A 9098-nucleotide genomic window follows, 5' to 3' on the forward strand; every position below is an offset into this window, starting at 1 on the left:
ATATATATAAGTATTTATATATAAATACTTTTATCAATGAAAAAACTATTGCAAATTTATTATAAAATTTGTAAAATTAAAATTGTTACAGAACACTATTAATACTGATTCGATCATTTTAGTTTTTTTGTCATCAATTTCTATTTTTTTAACACATTTAACCCATAAAATTAGATATATTTATTTTTTATCACAGTTGCACAACATTAGGACACTAATTTTCACGATAAATGATTATTGGCTTCGGCATCCTTTCCGGAGATCAGCAACCGCGGTACTTAACCGTCCTTGCCTTCGAAAATCTGCCTGAGGTTCAAATCCACGTGGACTACAGTGCGAAACTACTTCCATCTTTCACTTTCACTCTTCGTAATCACATACGTAATCGAGATCGGTTCCGTTATACGTGCCATACTTTTTTTTGTAATAGTGAGTTTAGCTATGATTAAAAATCATAGCAATGCATCATTATCATAACGTTTTTTTTACGATTTCTTCTATTAGTATTAATTAAAAATTATTGAATAATTTAGGTTTTAACATTTAATGTCAAATATCTTGAGATATAAAAAAATGTATTTATTAAATTAATTAAGTCATTAAAAAAAAATTATTAAGCTCTTTTAGTAAAATGCGCAAATAAAATACACACATAAATAGCACACGCCTTACAATCACAGCAATTTTATATTTAATCCGGTTTCGTTGGAATGTCAAATTTTCGTAACACGCTCTGATTAAGGTCACTTACCGTTAATTACGTTGTTGTGAAAGGTATACGTAAAACAAAAAACAAATTTGTTTGCATTGAAAAGTAATTGAAAAGTTAGTTTTTATTTAAATTAAGCTATTTAAATTATTATATAAAAATTTAATGATGTTAATGAATTCTTGTACAAAATTTTCTTTTGCTTAGCATAGAGGAAAAATATTGTAAGAGTCGCGAAAACTTACTTACATTTAACAATCAATAAAATATACCGTTCAATGCAATAAGAAAATAATAGTATTTATGTATCAATTCTTATGTATAGCTCTTAGCGTCATCTTATCATTGCGAATTTGTTCAGTGTGACACAAAATTCAATTTGAAAACATATAGACATAAAGTTTGACGTGATTCATATATGTACATAAAATACACTTTTTTATTCGCTTGTCTTATATAAGATGTATCTACTTACCTAGTGTCTATGTATGTCAATACTTATATTGCTTTACATGTTTATGCACGTTTCTATTAGGTGTACAACTTTGCTTCCGCCGTTTTCCTATAGATAGCTTTAGCGGTAAGTGGTGGTCGAAATAAATAGATCATAGACGTCATACAATAAACTTGGGCATCTGTCAACATAACCCCATAGAAACATTAGTCGATTTGTGTCTGCATCATAAAGTTATTCTCGATCGAAAATATCAGTTTACGAGCCAAATTCTCGTCATTTGCGGGAGGTTTTAATTTTTTGCTTCAATATGAAGAAATCTGCGACTGAGGCTCATCGAATGCTCTCAAATACTTATGGTGAGCCCGCTATTAGTGAAGAAAGAACGTGTCGTGAGTGGTTTCAACGCTTCAAGAACGGTGATTTTGACGTCCAAGTTCATGCTCTGTATTTGATCGGACCAGCTCGGCGTAGTGTATTATGAACTGTTAAAACCAACTGAAACAATCACAGGTGATCGGTATCGAACGCAATTGATGCGTTTGAGCCGAGCAATTGAAAGACAAACGGCCGTAATACAACGAGAGACACGATAAAGTGATTTTGCAGCATGACAATGCTCGATCCCATGTTGCGAAAGTGGTCAAGACATACTTGGAAACATTGAAATGGGATCCTACCCCACCCACCGTATTCTTCAGACGTTGCTCCCTCTGACTATCACTTGTTTCGATCAATGGCACACGGCCTGGCTGACTAGCACTTCCGGTCTTATGAAGAAATAAAAAATTGGATCGATTCGTGGATAGCCTCAAAAGATGATCAGTTTTTTCGACGCGGGATTCGTACGCTACCCGAAAGATGGGAGAAAGTAGTGGCCAGCGATGGACAATACTTTGAATCATAAATGTATAACCAGTTTTTTACAAAAGCCTCGAATTTTGGAAAAAAAACGGCGGAAGCAAAGTTGTACACCTAATACTTACTGTCTACATTTGTAGAGCAATTTTCTCTAACGTAAAATAAGATAAAGCGAACATTGGAACAAAGCAATTATTCGCTGTTGAATTATTTCTATTTTCTTGTTATATACTTAATTAAATAATTATTTATAATATAAAGAATACTTTCCTTACTGTGTATTGAGTGTTGTTTAGAATCACAACACAAAATTATAAATTTAAAATTAGATAGGTAAAGAGTAGCGAGCCACTGACCGTAGAAAATAACCTCGGAAGATAAATATCGCAGCTATAATTGTAACTACTGATTATGCGCACGCGAGATGCGTGAAGGTGCCGTTATATATCTTGATGAATTACTACATTGTAAATCACAATTGCATATAAGCTGCGCCTACGTGGTAGAGACAAAGACAAGACTTTGACCGAACATTCATTATAACTTGGCTTACAATTGTATTGTATTAAAGATTGTAATTATAATAGATAATAGGATTTTAAAAAATGTTTTACATAATACAAGATATAAATGTAATTACATTTAAAAAAGGATTTTAATTAAAATTTGAAATTGGAACAATTGTATCCTAAAAAATATTTAGTCTTTTATAATGATTACAAGTAATCTTATCAATTTTAGAATTAACTTTAACTCAATTTTAAATGATTTTATTTATGAATTAAAGAAAATTCGTTCATTTTTTATTTGTAAATTTTTCACTCTGAATCTTTACTTTATATTTATCTTGACAAAATTTTCATCGTTGATTAAGTTTATAAAAATTTACATAAGATGTTCTGCAAAATTATTATTACGTTGCATTATTACAATGATTTTCTTCTACATATGACGGCTTAGTCGTTGCATATAATGCTATTTGAATAAATTATTTGATGATATCACTACTTGATCGAATGTTATCACTTATAAAATTTTTGTTTAAAAAAATTTTAATTTTAGATCTTTTTTAAGTAAACTTGTGTTTTTGTTTCTCAAGAGCCTCAGAGATGCAAACTTCACGAAGTTAATTTTTAATTGATTGCTGATGCTTCCTATCTATGTCATGTAGAAAAACATACAAAAAGCATAACGTGCAATTTTTGTAATTTGTTTCACATGCAAGCATGATACTTCTATATTGCGTGATAAGTATATTAGACAATTTGTTTTATTGATTTTATTTGCTTTATTTAAACGTCATTATTTTACGAATATGAATCGTATCCGATATATCTGTTTAAAGGTAAGCGTAAAAAGAAACACAACAAGATTTTAATTCTAATGACTTTTAAGTTAGAATTCAAGATATACATTTTTTTATAGTACATATATATTACTGTTTCCTAAAAAATTTTCCGAGGTTTGCAAAGTTTCTATCAAAAATTGTGTAACTGGAATTGGTATACGCTTTATAATTCTAATGAATACGGTTTATAATTCTAATGAATTATAAATCATATACCAATTCCAGTTACACAATTTTTGATAGAAACTTTGCAAATCTCGGAAAATTTTTTAGGAAGCAATAATACATACGTACTATAAAAAAATTTATATCTTGAATTCTAACTTAAAAGTCACATATACTTCAGTATTTAGTGCAAAAAGAAAATATAATCCTAGCAAATTTATCATTTATCGTTAACATAACTTAATTATAACTTCCCATTCGACAATATAGAGAAAAGTCGATACCGATACATCACTTCGTTTTTAAATAATATTTTTGAAACAAAAGATAAAAATAAAACTTTAGAAACATATAAGTACAAACTAAAAAATATCTTCCATTATTAAAAGCAATTTTTATAATATTGTTGTAATTTTGCAATAATTAATTTTTTCATAAGATAAGCAAAAATGAGCATCTGACAAAATGGGCTCCAAAACTGACACAGTGAATAGTAATGCCAGTGGATAGTACTCCTATTCTTTTTCTTTTACCGAAATTATCTGTATAAAAGATCTACAAGTGAATGTATACATATAAAATATTCCAGTATCTTTTTACTTCGTTATAAAACATTTTTATTGGATTATATGCATATTTATTGGATTATATGCACTTTATGCTATTCTGTAAGATGCAAATATATAACGCGAGTTTTTCAAGAGTTTTTCCATATATGCATGATTGTTTTCAGCTTCAATAGAGCTATTTGACATTATAAAGCAACATTATAAAGCAACATTATTAAGATTAAGTCATGATCTGTTTTATAGACAGGTGGCGAGCGTTTACGCACCCAAATTTTAAATTTAAAATTATATAATGAAAAAAAAGAAAAACTAATATAAATAAAACTAATTTAGAAAATTATAAGCATTTAAAATGACGTAATATTATCAATAATATAGTCACTATTATATAAACTAAGCAATACTTGCAAAAGAAAATCCGCGCCAATTAATTGAATTTGAAATGTTCGAATGACATAAATGTACTGAAATAAAAAGAATATTTAATCATCAATCTAATAATGATAGTAATGAGTGCATATACAATAATGTAATATTAGGTGTGGGAAAAAGTTCGTGGCGTTTTTTCCCGTTAGATGGCATTAGAAAAACGCCACGAACTTTTTCCCACATCTAATATACATATATAATACATAATACAATATATGTAATACATATTTATATATATAATATATAGTTAAATCTATCTTACCTTTCTACCTTGGACAGATATTTTTATTAATAAGAGATTATTCTTTTGTGCTATATATTATTATTTTAATTGTATCACACTGATATATAATTGTATCACAAGTTATTTCGCATCTATCGCGTTGGTACATATAAACGCAGTAAATGAACTGAAAACAAGTGCATCTTGCAGGACGGCAGAGCTAGCACTAGCGAGAGATGATTTCTCTCTGTCTCACGACATCTCGAATCGGTCTCGAAGGTCATCAACATTTTTACGATACTTCTTACGTATTCTCCGTGTAAATAAAACAAAATTCTTCGCCAGTTCCGCTATTGTGCACAATGCCGCAAAGATTTTTCGACAAGAAATATGCGTTTTTAACACCGTTATTTTGATAATTGTCATGATTACGTAATTAGATATTGTGTCTGTAATTGTTCAATTGTTATTTATTAAATTTGTTATGTTATCTTTAAATGTCTTTATAATATCATAAATGCAAATCAGCAATGCTTCATGTAAATTTAAAAATGTTACTTTATAATAAAATAAATATTTATATTTATTTGTTTTATACTTTTGCTAAAATTATATTATATGTGCTATTTTTGTTATTTAAAAAAGCATTTATATATGAAAATGTAAAAAGAAATAAAGATTTTGCGAAAATGTCAGATTCGTGACTAATTTTATTTTTACTAGTTTGGTTTTTATTAGTTTGACACTGCATTTGCATATGAAATATACACATATGATTTTCGTGTAACACGTGTAAATTACATTGCATTGATTATTTATTTAAATGGATGACTTGTTTAAATGCGTCACACTATCGTCGTTTGTAGAATTCTTGACTATTTTTATCTACGTTCCTCACATGTCGCAATTTTTTCTCGAACTTTGCACATACAATTTATTTTTGCATAATGCTACACGTCTCTCATTAATTTTTCTTTTCAAAAGTATAATGCAACAGGCCGCTGATCCTAGAATTACGTAAAATGTTTTTGCTTCCAATCTGATGTCGACACATATAATATAATATGTACATAGGTATAAAGATCTAAAGCTAAATAATCATTAAATGCGAGCTTTTTTCTGATTTACTATTTTATTAATAAATATTAATAATTAATTTTCTAATGCAATATAACAATGAAATACAAGTAATATTTTAATTAACATTATATATACAGAGTGTATCTTAAATAATAAATGTTCACTAATTATATAGTGCTATTCCTAATAAAAACTGATCGTAAGCCAAAAAGTTCTCTACAATTTTGCAATTTTGCAATAATTAACAAGATAATAATTTTTAAAGATTGCTGAATAAACGGATGAAATCAATGCATAAGATAATTTTAAGATATCTTCCAATATTCTTTGTGAAATATTTTGAATATTTTTGAAATATTTTGCTACAATAAGCCATTATTTAAGCTTTAAGTCTTTAGCCGTAAGAAATTGATCAAAGTTGAATATGAGAAGAATAATCGATTATGATTGATCAATTTATTACGATTTAAGATTTGAAACTTAAGTAATGACTTATTGTAGAAAGCCTATATATTATACGACGATTTTAGATATTTTGCTTATTGAATAACTAAAAAAAGAATATTGCAAAAATTGTAAAATGGTAGAGGACTTTTCAACTCAGTTGTTTATTTAAGAACAGCAGGATTAGTGAGCGTTATTTAACCCGTAAGATATGCCCTATATATTTTAATTTAAAAAAATAAATTTTTTATTTTTTCTCGATAATATTAGAATGTTTATTGCTTAATATATGAGGAATTCACGTGTTGCAAAGCGTTACATCTGCTTCAGGTGTCCTTATTACGTGAACGGCAAAATGTTACATGGTCGAGTTCTAGCTAGATGTGACACCCTGACCACTTGGTCTTGTATAATACGCGCTGTTATCTAGATAATAAATCCTTAAGTAACATCACATGTTATTGATGCAAAAATTTTTATGCAATCTGTTTATTGTGTAACATATTAGTACTTGATAAATAAGAAATTGTTATCTCATCGTACAACTTCCAGGTAACATATCATAAAATAAAAAGTCTGCATGATAATATTTTTTTATTTATTTGAATTGAATTATACATATTATGGCAGTATTAATAAATAAAATTTATAACAAAAAAATTGTAAACAAAGTTTTAGTTATATACAAAAAATATTTTAAAGATCTTTTTATATTTGTTTACAGTAAGCTAAAGTAAATTAATATTTTTAGATGTAAATTTGTTTGATTGGTGCTCTTTTTTTCTTTATTTTATCATATACTATATCACGCAAATTAAAATTTGACTAAATTATTTTTAAAGTAACATTATTATCTACATGTTTCGACACGTTCATAATTGTAAATATCTATTTTATATAATAATATACGCTTCAAATTGTTAAAAGCGTATTTATTTCTGACTTATGACGCCAATTTTCGAGTCATTTTAAAAAATAATAAAACAGGAAATATTATATATCTATACTTATATATAAGTGCAAAAATAATGAATAAAACATGAGGCAAAAATGTGGCGTCATAAATTATTTAATAACAACAGCGAAGAAATTTCTGCAAATATTACGGTCTTATCCCTGATAAGACATTCAGGAAATTATATGAAATACATAAATTTATAATCTGCAATTATTTACAAAAACAGATGTAAAAACCTTGATCTTTTAAATATTAATAATTGTTTGCTTAATTAATTTTGACATAATATTTCGGCAAAAGAATAACTATATGATAACTATATGATAAATTGTCTTAATGGAATTGCTAAATTAAATGAAAAGGAATTATCCAATAAAATGGAAAAAATTATTTTAGCTGTGTTTAAAAATATAATTGTGCTCATAAAAATGCACAATTATTCCTAAATCATAATGTAAAAATATTGCAACATAAAGTATTACACATTCAGTAAACTAAATTTGAAATTTTTTAATCAAAATGATTTTTAGATGCATATGAACCAATCTTTCAAGAATGCTCTTTGAGCATTTGGAAATAATTAGATAACGTGTCTTGATCTGCTTTTTCAATATACTGCCAGCTATCTCATTCATTGTATTTTTGAAAAAAAATTGAATTATAAAATATTTACATCACAAATTGAATTTGTCTAATTTTTAACAAGTATCATTTAGAAATTTTATTTTTACAAAACTATTGTTATAATAAACCATTTTAACACGCTTATTGCGAAATTTGTCATTCATGATGCCATAATTGCAATATTTTCACAATTTGTCTATCGGGATATCTTAACTAAATCTAGGATCTAAAACGTTCTATGATCAAGAAAACTTTGGAATAGTCCTCACAAACTCTAATCAACAATACATATCTATTCAAGAAACATGATCGGAAATTGTGGAACATTTTCAACAAGAAACGATGATCATTGAGCAATTAATTGGTATTAATAGCACTAATATAAAATAAAAATCGGTCTTTTTATTTGTGGTTATCCGATGGTAAACCCTTTATGGCGAAACTACCACGAAATAACGGTTTGAAGATTTCCAGCAACGTCTGCGTCCGACGGGCTGAGTTCTGAAAAATATAAATGATCATTAAAGGCAACTGTATGGAAATTGATAGTTCTGTCTCTATTGAGAAATTGCTTCTCGTTTTTTTATAGCAAATATAGTGAAGTGAATAAAAAGTGATTTGAAGATAAATCTAATCGATTAAGCTGTACTAGAAAAATGTTACATCATAATAACGGAAAAGGAACATATAATTAAACTCGTGCGTCAGCGGAAAACAAGTTAAGGTTATATATTTTATTAGTATGTATTACTTTAATAGTGATATATGTGCATTGTACTTACTAGAATTACGCTGTTGAGAACTTTGCTAACGTTAGTAATTAAAGTGAAGCCAGTGCCGAATGCACTTGAGGGTATTTCCAAGGACACTCTAGTTCTGTCAAACACGGGTGTATCCTCCGTAGTAGTAATCCCTTTCTGCAAATATATAATCAGATTTTTCTATTGTTTTATGCTATATCATATTATTTATTAGAATATAAATGATAGAGTATCACGTGGAAAAATGTAGAAACGAAAGTGTATGTAAATTCTATTTGTACAGGTAATATGTTTTTTACAGTCGTTTTTATTTGGAATTCCAATGAATGTAAAGAAAAAATAAATGTGAATTGTCAGTGCCTATGATTTTATATATTTATTGAATTCATAGTTTCATAATTAACTTTAGATTTATAATTTTAAAATATTTGTTAAATATTTGTTATAAATAAAATAAAATTTTTATTTTTAAT

Source organism: Atta colombica, unplaced genomic scaffold (genome assembly GCF_001594045.1).
Source record: "Atta colombica isolate Treedump-2 unplaced genomic scaffold, Acol1.0 scaffold68, whole genome shotgun sequence".
NCBI lineage: Eukaryota > Metazoa > Arthropoda > Insecta > Hymenoptera > Formicidae > Atta > Atta colombica.